The 13,676-nt window shown below is 47.5% G+C and overlaps 1 non-coding gene across 1 annotated transcript; it reads right to left on the minus strand.

The window, feature by feature from the left end:
* Positions 1-12,233: 12,233 nt before the first annotated feature.
* LOC118896255 lies at positions 12,234-12,340 on the minus strand. Its single transcript, XR_005020161.1, has one exon. It is a non-coding gene; the product is annotated as a U6 spliceosomal RNA (small nuclear RNA).
* Between the last annotated feature and the right edge of the window lie 1,336 nt (positions 12,341-13,676).

Raw genomic sequence — 13,676 nt, forward strand, 5'->3', positions numbered from 1 at the left:
TAAGGGCCGAGTCTGCCCAGGAGAGACTGCGGCCCGAGGAGGGGCGGGGCGGGGCGCGAGGCGGGGCGGGGCGGGGGCGGGGCCTCCGGGCGGCTGCCGGAGAGCGCAGCGGCAGGCTACAAAGGACCGGGAGGCGGGGACTGCAGCGAGGGCGGGGAGGGACCGTGACGAGCCCTCGCCGCAGCGCCGAGGGCGGGCAGCAGAACTGCAGTGCCCTCGCCGCGCCCCCCGCTCCCCGCCCACAGGCTGAGCGCGGGGCGCGAGGAGAGCGAGGGGTGCTAACCGCGAGCACGCACACACACACGCTCCCGAGGCACACGCAGGTTGGTACTAGCACACCAGACAATTATGCCATACAAACACGTGAGAAATGCACAAACATGCTGGCACACACAAGAGTCGATCACACTACACGCTCCCTAGACATACGTAGGCTCGTTCACGCACATCAGACAATTTTGCACACACATACATGCTTGTACATATTCCTAGTCAATGACACACACACACACACACACACACACCCCAGAAATTCTCAGTCACCCAACCCAGCGCATAGACAGCATCACACTGAGATTGATTGCACAACCAGAGAGAGACTCTCACACACTGGACACTGCATTCATTCACTCAGCACTATTATATTGAGTGCCCTGCTGGTGCCTAGCACGTTGTTGGCACTGGGAACAGTACTGTGAACAAAATAGACCGAGTTCTGCCCTCTGGGAGCTGACATTCTAAGGAGGAAAGAGACAAACACACACATAGTGTACCGGCCAGTGCTGGACACCAGGAAGGATGAAACAGCAAGGCAAGAGGGATGTGCTGGGTCCACATTCACACTGACAGACAACAGAAAAACACTCTTGCATGTGAACCAATGACTCACACATGTACACGAGGCTCATGCCTGCAACATCCACACAACAAAGAGATTTTCACGCCAAAGGCAAACTCACAAGATGACTCCACACGCATAAACCCCGACAGGACGCCTACACACAAATCCACACCAGAAATATGGGTAGTTGGGAGCTTAAATAGAAACGCCCCAGAAAAAGACACACAAAGAGATAGATCATCTCACACACATGCACACACTCCTGTCAGTCACCCAGACAAATATTCCCCATTCCAGGGTCACTTCCCATGACCACTGATGCAGCGTACCCTTGCTGAGCTAGGAGCTTGCAGCCTGGGAGTCCCAGGATTCCTCTGACTAGGGCCAGGGTGAAGGGCGAGGGGCCTCGGGGTCACTCTGCTGGGGCTCCCCTCTACCCCTCTTCAAAGCCAGGTACCATGTGCCTTCCCTAGATACCCTCGCTCATTTCTCCCTGATCATTATCAGGCAGAGAGTCCTAAGAGTCTCCAGGGACATGGTGGTCCCAGCTGCTCTTTCTGGATGGGTGGAATCACCAGCTGCCGACCCGCTCCTCGAGCAAGTTCAGACATGCGGCAACAGGCTGGGTGGGGACCCAGCTGGGAACTTCAGTGCCTTGTGCTGCACCCCACCTCTCACCCTGCCAGCTTCCAGTGCTGGGAACTGTCCCTTCAGTACTCGGCCTCACTGGTTCCAGGAGTCCCAGACTCTGCAAGACTCTGGGGTGCAGTGCAAGTGTGTTTTTAATGAAACCTTCTATCTGTGCTGTGGAATACTGTTCCCAGCACATCCCAGGCAAGGAAATTTCCTGTTGAAGACCACATAGAAACTTCTTCTAAAGCTCCAAAACTATTTGTGGTGACCAAATTCATAGAAACATCAGAGAAACCAAGAATCTGAGTTAGATGAAACTTTTGTAGTCAATCCTCATACTTGGATGTCTGAATCTGCTGTCACATCTTGAGGAGACTGTCTCTCCAGCTTTCCTTAAATACCGCTGGTGACGGAGATCTCACTACTTTCCAAGAAAACCCTTTTCATTGGGAGAAAGGGCTAGGCAGTTGTCAAGATTAGGAGGGAGTAACACAGAGGGAGGAGAGAAGGAGTTGTCTTTGTGCAGAAGCAAGAAAGTATAAGAATAATTCCCACTTACAGAGTTTACTACAGGCCAAGGACCATTGTAGACTTTTTACATACAGTTACTCTTTTAAGGCTCACAGCGACCTTTGAGATATGTACCGTTTTAGCCACCTTTTACAAATGAGAAAACTGAGTCTCAGGGAGATACGTAACTTGTCTAGGGTCACAGCTGGTAAATGATGCCACTTTGGATTGAAACACTGTAGTCTGGTCCCAGAGTCTGCATCTTAACCAGTATCATTTTCCCTCCCCCAAGAAGCCTGGCTGAAGAGCACCCACTGGGAAAGGGGGGAAGAAGGCATGAACCTGGCATAGTTAGAAGAGACTAGATTTTTGAGTTTGAATCCTGTCCTCCATGCAACCTTGGGCAACTAATCATTCCACATTCATCCAACACACATCTTGGGCACCCACTGTGTCACTGACTTTATTTTCCTCCTGACTTTATTTTCCTCCTCATCTGACTTTATTTTCCTCCTCACCTCTCCTGTCTTCTAGAGGAGGGGGATCTGACTTTTACTGAGCTCCTACCATGTGTCAGGGTCTATGAACACTCTGTTTATTTCCACACGTTACATCCTGCTTTCAGCAGCCCCCTTGGCAGATGTTGCCCCCTCTGTTTCCAGGCTGGAATGCTGAGGATGACAAAGCTTAAACCTACTGCTCAAGTTAACCTCCAGGAAGTGACCATGCTGGGATTCCACCTCAGGTTTGTCTGAGTTCTTTCTACAACATCCCCTCATCTCAAGACCAGTAACCCCAGTGTAACAGAAGAAGGGAGGCAGGAAACAAAGCCAGGGTATAAGTTAGGAAATGCACCCACCAGCCTGCAGGGAGACCAAGGGGAGCAGCGTCTGGCAGAGGCCAATAGAGGAAAGCCCAGGAAACCTGAGCAAACTGCACTTGGTCCAGAGGTTGGCTGTCACCTTCCCCATCCTGTCCTCTGATGGCTCTCAGTCCTCCAGGGAAGGAATGCTCATAAGTGGATTAAACCATGACATCTGGTGAAGGACAAGCCTCCAGCTCATCCTGTCAGACCAGGAAGGCTTCAGGGTGAGGGCAGTGAACAGAGTGGGCAGGGAGAGGACAGGAGACGCCACTCAGCTCTGATGCATATTCTCCATCAGGACTTTTTTGGCAAACACACACACACAAAAGATTTTTTAAAAAACCTCATAAGTTATAAAAATGAGAAAAAGGGAATTGTAGTTTATTGTTAGGTGCATAACACTCAGCAAATCTGTGAGGCAAGTAATGGATTATTGCACTCATTGTGGAAATAAGGAAAAAGGTTCAGAGAAGTAAAGCAACCTCCCTAAAGTTATATGGCCGGAAAGTGGCAGAGATCCAGTTCAAATGCAGGCCTGTTTGATTCTAAAATGTTTGTTTTCCTCTGCTGCCTCCAAATCAGTTCATAGGGGATTGTGGTAGGCAGAATAGTGATGCCTTCTTCCCAAAGATGTTTACCTCCTAATCCCAGAACCTGTATATATGTTACCTTACACTGCAAAAGGTAACTTGCAGATGTGATAAAGCTCAGGATCCTGAGATGGGGCGATTATCCTGGTTTATCCAGGTTGGCCTAATGTAATCACAAGAGTCCTTAATAAGTGAAAGAGGGAAGGAGACAGGAGGGTCAGAGTCAGAGAAGGAGATGTGACAACAGAAGCAGGTGCCAGAGCCAGAGCAAGATTTGAAGATGCAATGCTGTTGGCTTTGAAGACGGAGGAAGGGAGCACGAGCCCAAGAATGCAGGAAGCTTACAGAATTTGGAAAAGGCAAGGAAGCCAATTCTTCCCTAGAGTCTCCAGTAAGAACACAGCCCTGCCCATACCTTGATTTATAGCCCAGTGAGACCCATTTCAGACCTCTCTTCTCCATAACTGTAAGATAATAAATATGTGTTGTTTTAAGCCCCTAGGTTCATGGAAATTTGTTACAGCAAAAATGGTAAACCAATACAGGCATATAATGGATCATACAGGATATCACCTGATTACTTGTGAGAAGTGGACTTGACTTCTGGGAAGATCGTTTATTCCCCACCAAAAATCAAGAGTCTTGGATTCGTTGCCTTTTTGTATTGTGTTAGGGTCTACAACACTATGTAAGGAACCATCAATAAGTTAAACATTAAAAAAAGAAAAAAAAAACTTTAACTGTGAAAAAGGATACATTTTAATGTACAAAATTACACAAATTATACATTTAACTAACATAGAAAAATACATCTTGGTAACAAGAGAAAATGCCAGCCTATTTTACACAAGATTGAGCAATCATTACAAATCTTGAAAACACAGAAAGGAGTATTGAGTCCGATTCACAACTGGTCAGGAATCTGATGGGCATCTCCGATGACTGATTGCTCTGTTCATTTCACTGCAGGCAGGAGTTTGGGGACAGCCACTGCTTCAGGACCCAAGGGAGGGTCCCACTGCAGAACATCCAAAAGGAAGCGGGGTCCACCTACGTTGCCAGACCACTTCCATGTGAACCAATGCTTCTAACCGAGGGGAGAGGCAGAGCATAGACTGCCAAAATTCTGACCCTGTGTTGATTAATAGAGGTGCATAATATAGGAGTCCTTTTAGATTCATGCAATTGCAAGGTGTCTAGTTGTTGTGCATTTGGGATCCAGGAGGAAAGTACACAGTTTCCAAACTGATGTCTGTGCTTCACAGCTTTCATGTGATATCTGCCCAGGATTCAACCTGGAAGAGTGAGGAGACCGAGGAGCTTCTGCCAAAATGAACTCACAAGCCATGTTCGTCACCTTTGCCAGTGACACCCAAGTCCCTTTCCTGCTTCACCAGCAGAAGTTGGTTGTGCAAATCTGAACGTTGGGAGATCATCTTAGTCACCCATCTGAGGTTGGTGGTGCATGTCCCACCATGGCACTGAAATGTGTCTGGACCATTTCCAAAATGTTGAGGGAAGGTTCTCAATGTTCACAGAGCACTAATATGTGCTGAGTGCTTTAAAAAAAAAACCCTGTGCTCTCTCATTAAGGCTCACACCTTCCCTGATGTTTCCCTGGAGGACATTGAGACTGCGAGAGGTAAGTATTCCGTTCAAGCTTGCACAACCAGTTGGTGGCAGGGTCATAGTTCGAACCCCATGTATCTGGCCCATAACCCATTCTGTGAAAGGCAGAACTTGTCCTTGTCCCGATGCAAAGTCTAATAGTTAATAGTTATAACATTGCTGCATCGATATTTATTGTCCCCATCACTTTCAATGTCATATTTGCAAACAATGTGTTATATCACTTTACTTTAAAAAGAAAATATTGATAGAGTTGATACCGAGTTTTCAGCACATTCGTCTTTCTCTTCCCTATTCTACCACCATATAAAGGTATCATCAGTCTACCTTTGGGCATAGCCTGATGATATTTTTCAAAGACAAAAAAAAATTGTTATTAAAGCAAACCTTATTTTGATGGTATCAATTCCCCCATTAGTCTTCCCATGACTCTATGTAATACATTTATGCCAAGGATGCAGACGTCAGATTGGATGGGAGCTGTGCTTGCTGAAACCAGAGTAGGATTTAGGGAAACGGGATAAAGCAAGCCCAATCCATCCATCCTAAGCCTATTGACTTTTTAAAAGCAGTTTTAGATCCAAGGCATATACTATCTTTTTCTAGAAATTCTCATAAAACAGGAAAGAGGACTAAATACATCCACAAACCCCAGGGGTTTCTTCTTCTCTGCCCATTAAAGTACCAGAGAATTTCCCAAAAATTTATTGCAGAGCCAGGTAGGAACCCAGCTGGCCGCTGGTGCAAATGCCGAATAGAAATCTGTTTCTATTTGCTTACACAACTGGTCAATTTATATATCACACTGGACTTAGAATATCTATTTCTGGAAGATTTCAGGATTCAAGCAACTGTACCCAAGAAATCTGCTTTGTGTGCCTATTGCATCACTCAACTGGATAATCTGAACTTGCGTGTAACCATGCCATGACCAGCCACCAAGCACTTGGCATCCAGTTCTGCTTACGGTGGAGCTGAGTGCTACAGCATGCTACGCATTTCATTTTCATAGGTCCACTAGCTGCTTAAAAGGTGAAGTTACCACGCTGACTCATGGTCCAAAATATTCCAAAGATGAGAACTATCCTCCTGTCAACTCTGAGGATACATTTCTTTCCTAGCAAGGAACAAAAATAAGTGAGTCTGACACAAAAGAAACACACAATGGCATCTGGGAATTTAATTAACACAGGGGATGGGAGAATGAAAAGTGATTGTGAGGCTATAGTGTTGTGGTTCTCCCCCTGGCTGCCCATTAGAATCACTGGGGGACTCTTTAAAGATCCCTGCCTGGGACCCACGCAAGACAACCTGACTTAGGTGGCCTGGAGAGGGAGCTGGGCATCGGACTTCTAACTGCTCTCCAGGTGAGCCCAACATGCAACCAGGGTGAAGAATCATCACTACAGAGGGCAATCTTCTACTGGTAGCCTAGAGAGGGGGCGTGGCAGGGTTCATGCCACACCTGTCCCCTGACTCCCAGCCCAGAGCCCCTCCAACTGCAAGGCACTGTCTGAATAAAGAAAAAGAGGCTGAATGTCTAAAATATGTCAGAAATGTCTAGCACCCTATTCTCCGATGTGGACTGAGTTCTCAAGAAGTTTCTCATTCCAGACCTGGAATTTCACCCTAGAATTAAACAAGAGCTGTGAATCTCTTTAAAGAAAGCTTACCAGCCTGAATGTAAAAAGCCACACTCAAGTTTGCGAAGTTTACTCAACAAATTGCTGAGTAACACAAATAGAAAGAAAGAAACTCATCTTTTAAAGGATTTCGGCTCCCCGTCCTCTGCAATGATGGATAAGTAAGCTCATACAGTAATCTCATCACAGAGTGATTCATAAACTTTTGATCAGCTTTGCTGCTTCATTTTCACACTGGGAAACTAAGGTAGGGAAGGCTGTGGAGGGGTGGATTTAAACTACAATCATCTCAGCCTAGCTAAGAAGTAAGTGAGTTTTCGTGATATCTTGGGATTCAGGGCTTCCCCAGGGAGAAACGTGGGGAAAATTCTTTGATAGAATAAATGTTGGTAAGTGATGACATGTGGATTGTAATCATTAGAAAATTAATTGCATCAGACCCAGATCTAAAATTCCAAATCAGAAGAACGGGCATCGTGGCACAGCTGGAGAACCCTGTATGAGATATCAGAACCAGATTCGGCTCCATCTGCCATCAAGAGGCTGTGTGACTATGGGTGTTCACTTAACCTCTCTGGGCTTCAGTTTCCTCACCTATCAAATGGGAAAAGGCAAGGTGCTACTACTAAAGTCTCTAGCTCTAACAATGGATGCTTCCAGATCTGTTATTTTAATTACTGCACTACTGGCCTGCCTGGGAAAGGCAGAGCCATCAGACCACGTGGACTCTGTGTGTCTTCGCTTCTGCCACACCTCTAGTGAACCTATTTTAAGAACACTGCCTAGCAGTGCATGGGGTAATGTTGCCATGCCAACTCACTGGCTGTTGCTAATCACGATCTATGAATGTGCAGTACAACCATCTGACAAACAATTCTCTTCTTCCTTAGCCTGGATACCTCTTCCAAATTGTCATAAGACAGACCACCTTATTCATAATAGCACACAGTAGGTACATAATGGATGTGCATTTAATTAATGATGTGAATCAATGACATGAAAGTGTATGCACCACACTGAAGTCTGCAAAGTGTTTTCCCATGCAGTGTATCTATTAACGCTCCCAGCAGGTGCTAAGGCAGGTATTTTATTGCTCCATTTGCCAAGTGAGTAAACTGAGGAGGGGAAGTGAATTTCCCATCATCTCGGAGCTAAGAGGTTGCAGAACCCAGACTCCAGACCAGTGATTCTATTTTAAACCCTAATCTCTCTCCTTCACCAGGTAGTCTCTCATCTCTCCAGCATGTGAAGGTCAAATCCTATATATTTATGCAGAACTTAAGAGTTGACCAAGGGCTTTTTCCATCCACCTTCCCATTTCATCCATCCAAAGCCTGAAGGTAAAGAGGTGGGGCTCTGCCAGGGCCACACCTGGCCTCTTAGGTTTCCCAGGTACAGTGGGATGGACGGCTCCCCTCAGGAGAGTCTCACTGGCCCTGAAGTGACTCAGAGGCCCCTGGCAGGGACTCTGAGAGGGACCGAGGTAACAGAAACAGCACGGTGAGTAGAAAGACCCAGGGGTGGGTGACAGTAGGGGCTCAGGACAAGCATGCCTTCTGGGGCAAAGCACATGCAGCAACAGAGATGAGCCTTGAGGGTGAAGCCAGGGCCCCTCGTAAAGCCAGCTCAGAAGAAGCACTTCATGAGCGATGATCGGCCGACTAACCCATTGACTGATATAAAACCTGCCCACAGGAACAGGAATTTGGTCTGTTTGTTCTCTGCTGTAACTCCAGGTCTGTAGCGGTGCCTGGCACTTAATGCTGGTTGGATGAAGGAAGGAACCCCAGTGAGCGACACACCTCAACCCCAAGAACACATGAACCCGGGAGTGCTCCAGTGGGAGGCTAGAAACTACACTTTTTCCTCTTTTTTTTTTTTGGAAAACATGCCATCATTTTCACCTCAGAGAGAGACTTCTGCTTGGGAAGGGAAGGAGGGAAACTAAACTCTATTGAGCATCGACTCTGTGCCAGGCACCTTATGTTTCTCACCCACCTTGTGCTGGTGAGGACCAGGACATCGCCCCGTCTGACAGCTGGGGGTCTGCAGCTCGGAGAGGCGGCTGACCTGCCAGGACCCCCAGCAGGTAAAAGGCAGAGGGTAGGCTCTGAAATCAGGCTGAAGGACTCTGCAGCCAGGCTGTCCCGGTGACACCAGGACATCACATCTCTTGCTGGGTGTTGCTCTGCTGCCACGGGGATTTGGAGCCCTTGAATGCAGCCCTCACCTGTTCCAAAGTAACCTGTGTGAAGCACCTGCTGTGTGCCAAGCCCTCTGCTGGGGCTCTAAGCTTCCCTGTCTCAGTTAATCCTCAGAATAAGCCCGTGGGGGAGGCATGGTCCCTTTTCCCATTTTGCAGATGAAGAAACAGACCCCCAAACCCTAAGCTGCCTGCCCCGTCTGTGCTGTTAATAAGCCCCTCATATCCCAACCCCACATTCCAGTCACCACGCATCCCCTTCTTTCTGTCTCAACGATTCCGTAAGGATGTCGGAGAAGGTTCCGTCTCTCCCATTTCCCTCCGAAAGAGGAATCTTAGGCTCAGAAAGGTCAAGGTCACAGGGGCAGGCAAGTGGCAGAGCTGCAACCAGACCCCAGTCCAAGCCTTCCTGGATGACAGCAGTCACATCACAATCCCGCCCATGGGACCTTGGGCACAGCTCACTGTGCCTCTCTGGTCTCTGTGTCTACCCATAACCGGAGGGTGCTGGGCAGACCAGGCAGGGGAGGTGGAGAGCGAGGAGGACACCAGGAGGGAGTGGGGGCCTGAGGCCCCCCAGGTTGTGTGCCTGTCGGCAGGGGAGGGAGTGGCTGGCCTCATTCAGCTCTGAGTGTGGCCAGGAAGCTAGAAGCCCGGAGTTGCCAGATTGACTGTTTTTCCAAAAGAAGCCAGAAATCCAGATTTTAATGAGAAATCTCTTGGCTTTTAAATGTTATTTGCTAATTCCAATATTAACAAATACAACATAGGTATTTGTACCCCCATGTTCATGGCATTATTCACAATAGCCAAGAGAGGGAAGAAACCCAATTGTCCATCGACAGGTAGATGGATAAGCAAAATGTGATCTACCCGCACAATGGAGCATTACTTAGCCTTGAAAAGGAAGGAAATTCTGACACATGCTACAACATGGATGAAACCTGAGGACATTATGCTGAGTGAAATAAGTCAGTCCCAGAAGAAAAAATTTTGTGTGATTCCACTTATATGAGGTCCCTAGGGTCAACAAACTCATAGAGACAGAAAGTAGAAGGGAGGTGGCTAGGAGCTGGGGAAGGGGAAAATAGGGGATTAGTGTTTAATGGGGACAGAGTTTCAATCTGGGGAGATGGAAAAGTTCTGGAGATGGACGGTGGTGATGGTTGCACAACGATGTGAATGCGTTTAATGCCAGTGAACTGGGCATTTAAAAATGGTTAAGACGGTAAATTTTATGCTACACATGTTTTAACCTCAATTAAAAAACAAAACAAAAACATAAGCTAAACAAGACATGTTTGTGAGCCAGATCTGGCCTGAGGACTGTAGACTAGGAACTCTCTGAGGTCTGTCCTATGGGTCGTGGGACCTGTGTGAGCCCAGCCCTGGTTCTGCTGAGGTCCCAGACATGAGGGCAGACCCCACCAGCTGCCTTCCTGCCATCAACCTCTGCCTCAAGGAAGAACTCAGCTAGTCAGGTTGCACCATGCACAGGCTGCTTTTCATTCGGCCTTTCTCGGGGTGCTAAGGTTTCAGCTGTCCCTGTTAGCCCCTTGGTTGCTGAATGAGGTGGCCTCACAGCCCTGCAGTTTGCAGGGAAGTCTTTAAGAGGGAGCAAACCCCCTCGGTCTGAGCACAGCCACTGGGCCACAATGCTCTTTAACTGCTGGGCCAGACGAGCGGAAACAGGGCTGCAGTACTTCGGGCACTCTGGGGTGCTTTGGTTATTTGTGGGGGGTGGGAAATTCACGGACACAGTGGCCCGAAGTGACTTATGTTTAGAAAAGAAGAAATCTCCGCTTATTCTGGAAGCAAGGAGGCTGGGTTTGGGGCCTTCCCAGCTGACCAGAGGCTGCCCCACAGAAGGAACCCAGATGATGTTTGCTGCAGCGGGACGAGCCTCCTCTGAGGGAGGACACAATGCACGGAGGGGCTGCAGACTCATCAGAGGTCCAAGCAGGGAGGGATGCTGGAGGGCACGCGGTCACACCCATTTCACAGATGAGGAACTGAGGCCCAGAGAGGCCAAGGGACGGCCTCAAAGTCACTGGCCAGTTAGAGGCAGAGCTGCGTCTCCAGGTTCCTTAATAAGAGTCCTTTCCCCCTAGACTAGCAGTGCTTGACCCTCGGGGGTCCCAGTCTCATTTGAGAATCTAGTGAAATCCATGGCCCTTCTCCCAAGGAAAGTGCTCACACACATACAATGTTTTGCACAGGCTAGCCCTGCAGGAGCTCTAGAATAGCAAGATGACTGCTCAGATGTCTCTTAAACCATCATGCTGCCAGGCCTCACATCACCCATCTTGGGTGGCAGCTACGTAGAACTATAATGAGTACTTACGGCAGACAGCCCTCCTGAGCAGACGTCAGTACATGAGTGAGAGAGTATGGAATCACACTTTACCAACAACAATGATCCCTGACACATGGGAAGCATCTTAGTGTTCAGGGCACTTTCGCAGCCATTAGCTCATTAGGTTGTCGGAACAAAACTGTCAAGTAGGCTTTAGGCCCCTCAAACCGATGAAGAAGTGGAAATTCTAAGAAGGTTAGTAATCTGTGCAGGAACAAAGCTTAGGAGTGGCTGAGCCAGCCAGGACCTTGGGACTCCAGCCCCGGGCTCCTTCCGCCACTCTGTGCCAATACATACGGGCTTCTGACAACCAGCCATCTCTTTGGTTCCCTGGTTGGTATTATACAGAGTAGAGACGTTGTCAAGCGTGACTTGAAATAGGAAGATGGTCGTTTGGCTTGTAGCTCAGCTCCCTGGAATGGATCGCAAATCATGGGGCCACCTCGGCTCCGCTAGTCAGTTGGGAGGGATGTAAATATTTTCCAGTTTGGTGTGCTTGCCTCTGTGCTGTCTTCTTTCCTGCAACAACAACAACAACAAAAAACCCAGGGAGATGAGTTCTTAAAGGGAACGTACCAACCAGCATGGTATCTACATGAAGCCATGTGAACACATAAGCTTTTAAGATGCTGGGAGTCTCACATTCATCTCAATTTGTATTGGATTTAAATCATGATATGTGTATACAATTCATAAGCTGCTCTCTCTAGAAAAGAACCTTAGCTTGGAATTAATAAACAATGCCCTCTTTATCTGGAATTTTTAAAATAGTTTGTTGAAGTATAGTTGCTTTACAATGTTGTGTTAATTTCTGCCGTACAGCAAAGTGATTCAGTTATACATATATATTCTTTTTCATTATGGTTTATCACAGGATACTGAATATAGTTTCCTGTGCTATACAGTAGGGCCTTGTTGTTTATCCATCCTATATGTAATAGTTTGCTTCTGCTAATCCCAAACAGAAATATGGAACACTTCACTAATTTGCATGTCATCTCTGTGCAGGGGCCATGCTAATCTACTCTGTATTGTTCCGATTTTAGTAAATGTGCTGCCTAAGCAAGCACTTTATCTGGGGTGTTTTTGAACCTTGAAACAATATGAGAGTTTTATGTGAAGAAGTATTCATGTATATCTGTACAGAGAGGGTTTCTAGGTTTCATGAGACTCTCAAAGGGGCCAATGGCCAAAAGAAGTTTAAGAATGACTGATCCAAAGGAAGAGAGAGACTGAGGTTCTCAGGGCTGTCTTCTTTCACCCATTTAACAAAGTTATCAGGCACCTGCTGTATGTCAGGCTCGGTGCTAGGCATTGAGGTTACAGTGCTTGCTCTCTTGTGGTCAAGGAGACAGAGGGCAACCTAGGAATCACAAAAGAAATGTTATGTCCCAGATGTGAAGGAGGGCAGAGTAAGACAACTGCAGGGTGCCAGGAAGGAACAATTTAGGTGGGGGACAGCAGGAATGTGAGGGGAGAGGAGCATTCCAGGCAGAAGACTGACACAGCCTGTGCAAAGGTCCTGCAGAGAGAGGAAGGGAGCACAGGAAGCCAGCGTGGACAGACCAGAGAAGTGAGGGGAAGCATCACAGGAGATGAGGCTGGGAAGGTCTGCAGTGCGGCAGATACTGGGATGGAGGGAAGTTGGGGGGCTCCGGTGTAGTGCTGGGACATGATAAGGGCTTAATTAATGAAGGACAAAAGGAAGGAAGGACATGAAGAAGGTGGAGGAGGAGGACTGCCTGGAGAAGGTGATATTTGAGTAGCGCCTTGGAGATGTACAGGAGTCCTCTGGGCAGAGGAAACAGCTTGGGCAGAAGCCAAGAGGTGTCTTGGCTTCTGAGTGAACATGGGCTGGGAGGACTCAGCAAGGCAGATCAGTTTGCCAGGAGGAGTCTTCTTGGGTGTTGCCAGACCAATAAGTGTACTTGAGCAATCTGACAGTTTGCAGAAGGGGACCCCAGAAACATTAAAACCCTATCAAAGAGCAGCATCCCTTTGCAGTTCTACTGTTACTTCCATAATTGATTTCACTGAGCTGGGCTTTTAATGTTGAGGGTCTCCAGAGATGGATAATAATGGCTCACACATCACTCACAGCCACATCCAGGATGAGGATTCTGGTGAGGACGCCAAGCACAGCATCACCCTGTGTGTCTCCAGTCTTGGGGTAAAGTCAGACCTCACTTGCTTAGGTTGTTTATCTGTGTAGGTGGTTTTTAAGTCTGCTTTTCAAAATGTATCTACAAATATCTTGTAAGCTGCTTTCAATCCTTTTATTTAAAGGAAATAAACAAGACAAAAATAAATCCAACTACAATCCTTAAAGCTTATAGGACCACTGGTACCCAAACTTCACTGTACCTCAGAATCATATGGAGAGCTGTATAAGAATTCAGATTCCCA

Source organism: Balaenoptera musculus, chromosome 5 (genome assembly GCF_009873245.2).
Source record: "Balaenoptera musculus isolate JJ_BM4_2016_0621 chromosome 5, mBalMus1.pri.v3, whole genome shotgun sequence".
In the NCBI taxonomy this organism is placed as follows: domain Eukaryota; kingdom Metazoa; phylum Chordata; class Mammalia; order Artiodactyla; family Balaenopteridae; genus Balaenoptera; species Balaenoptera musculus.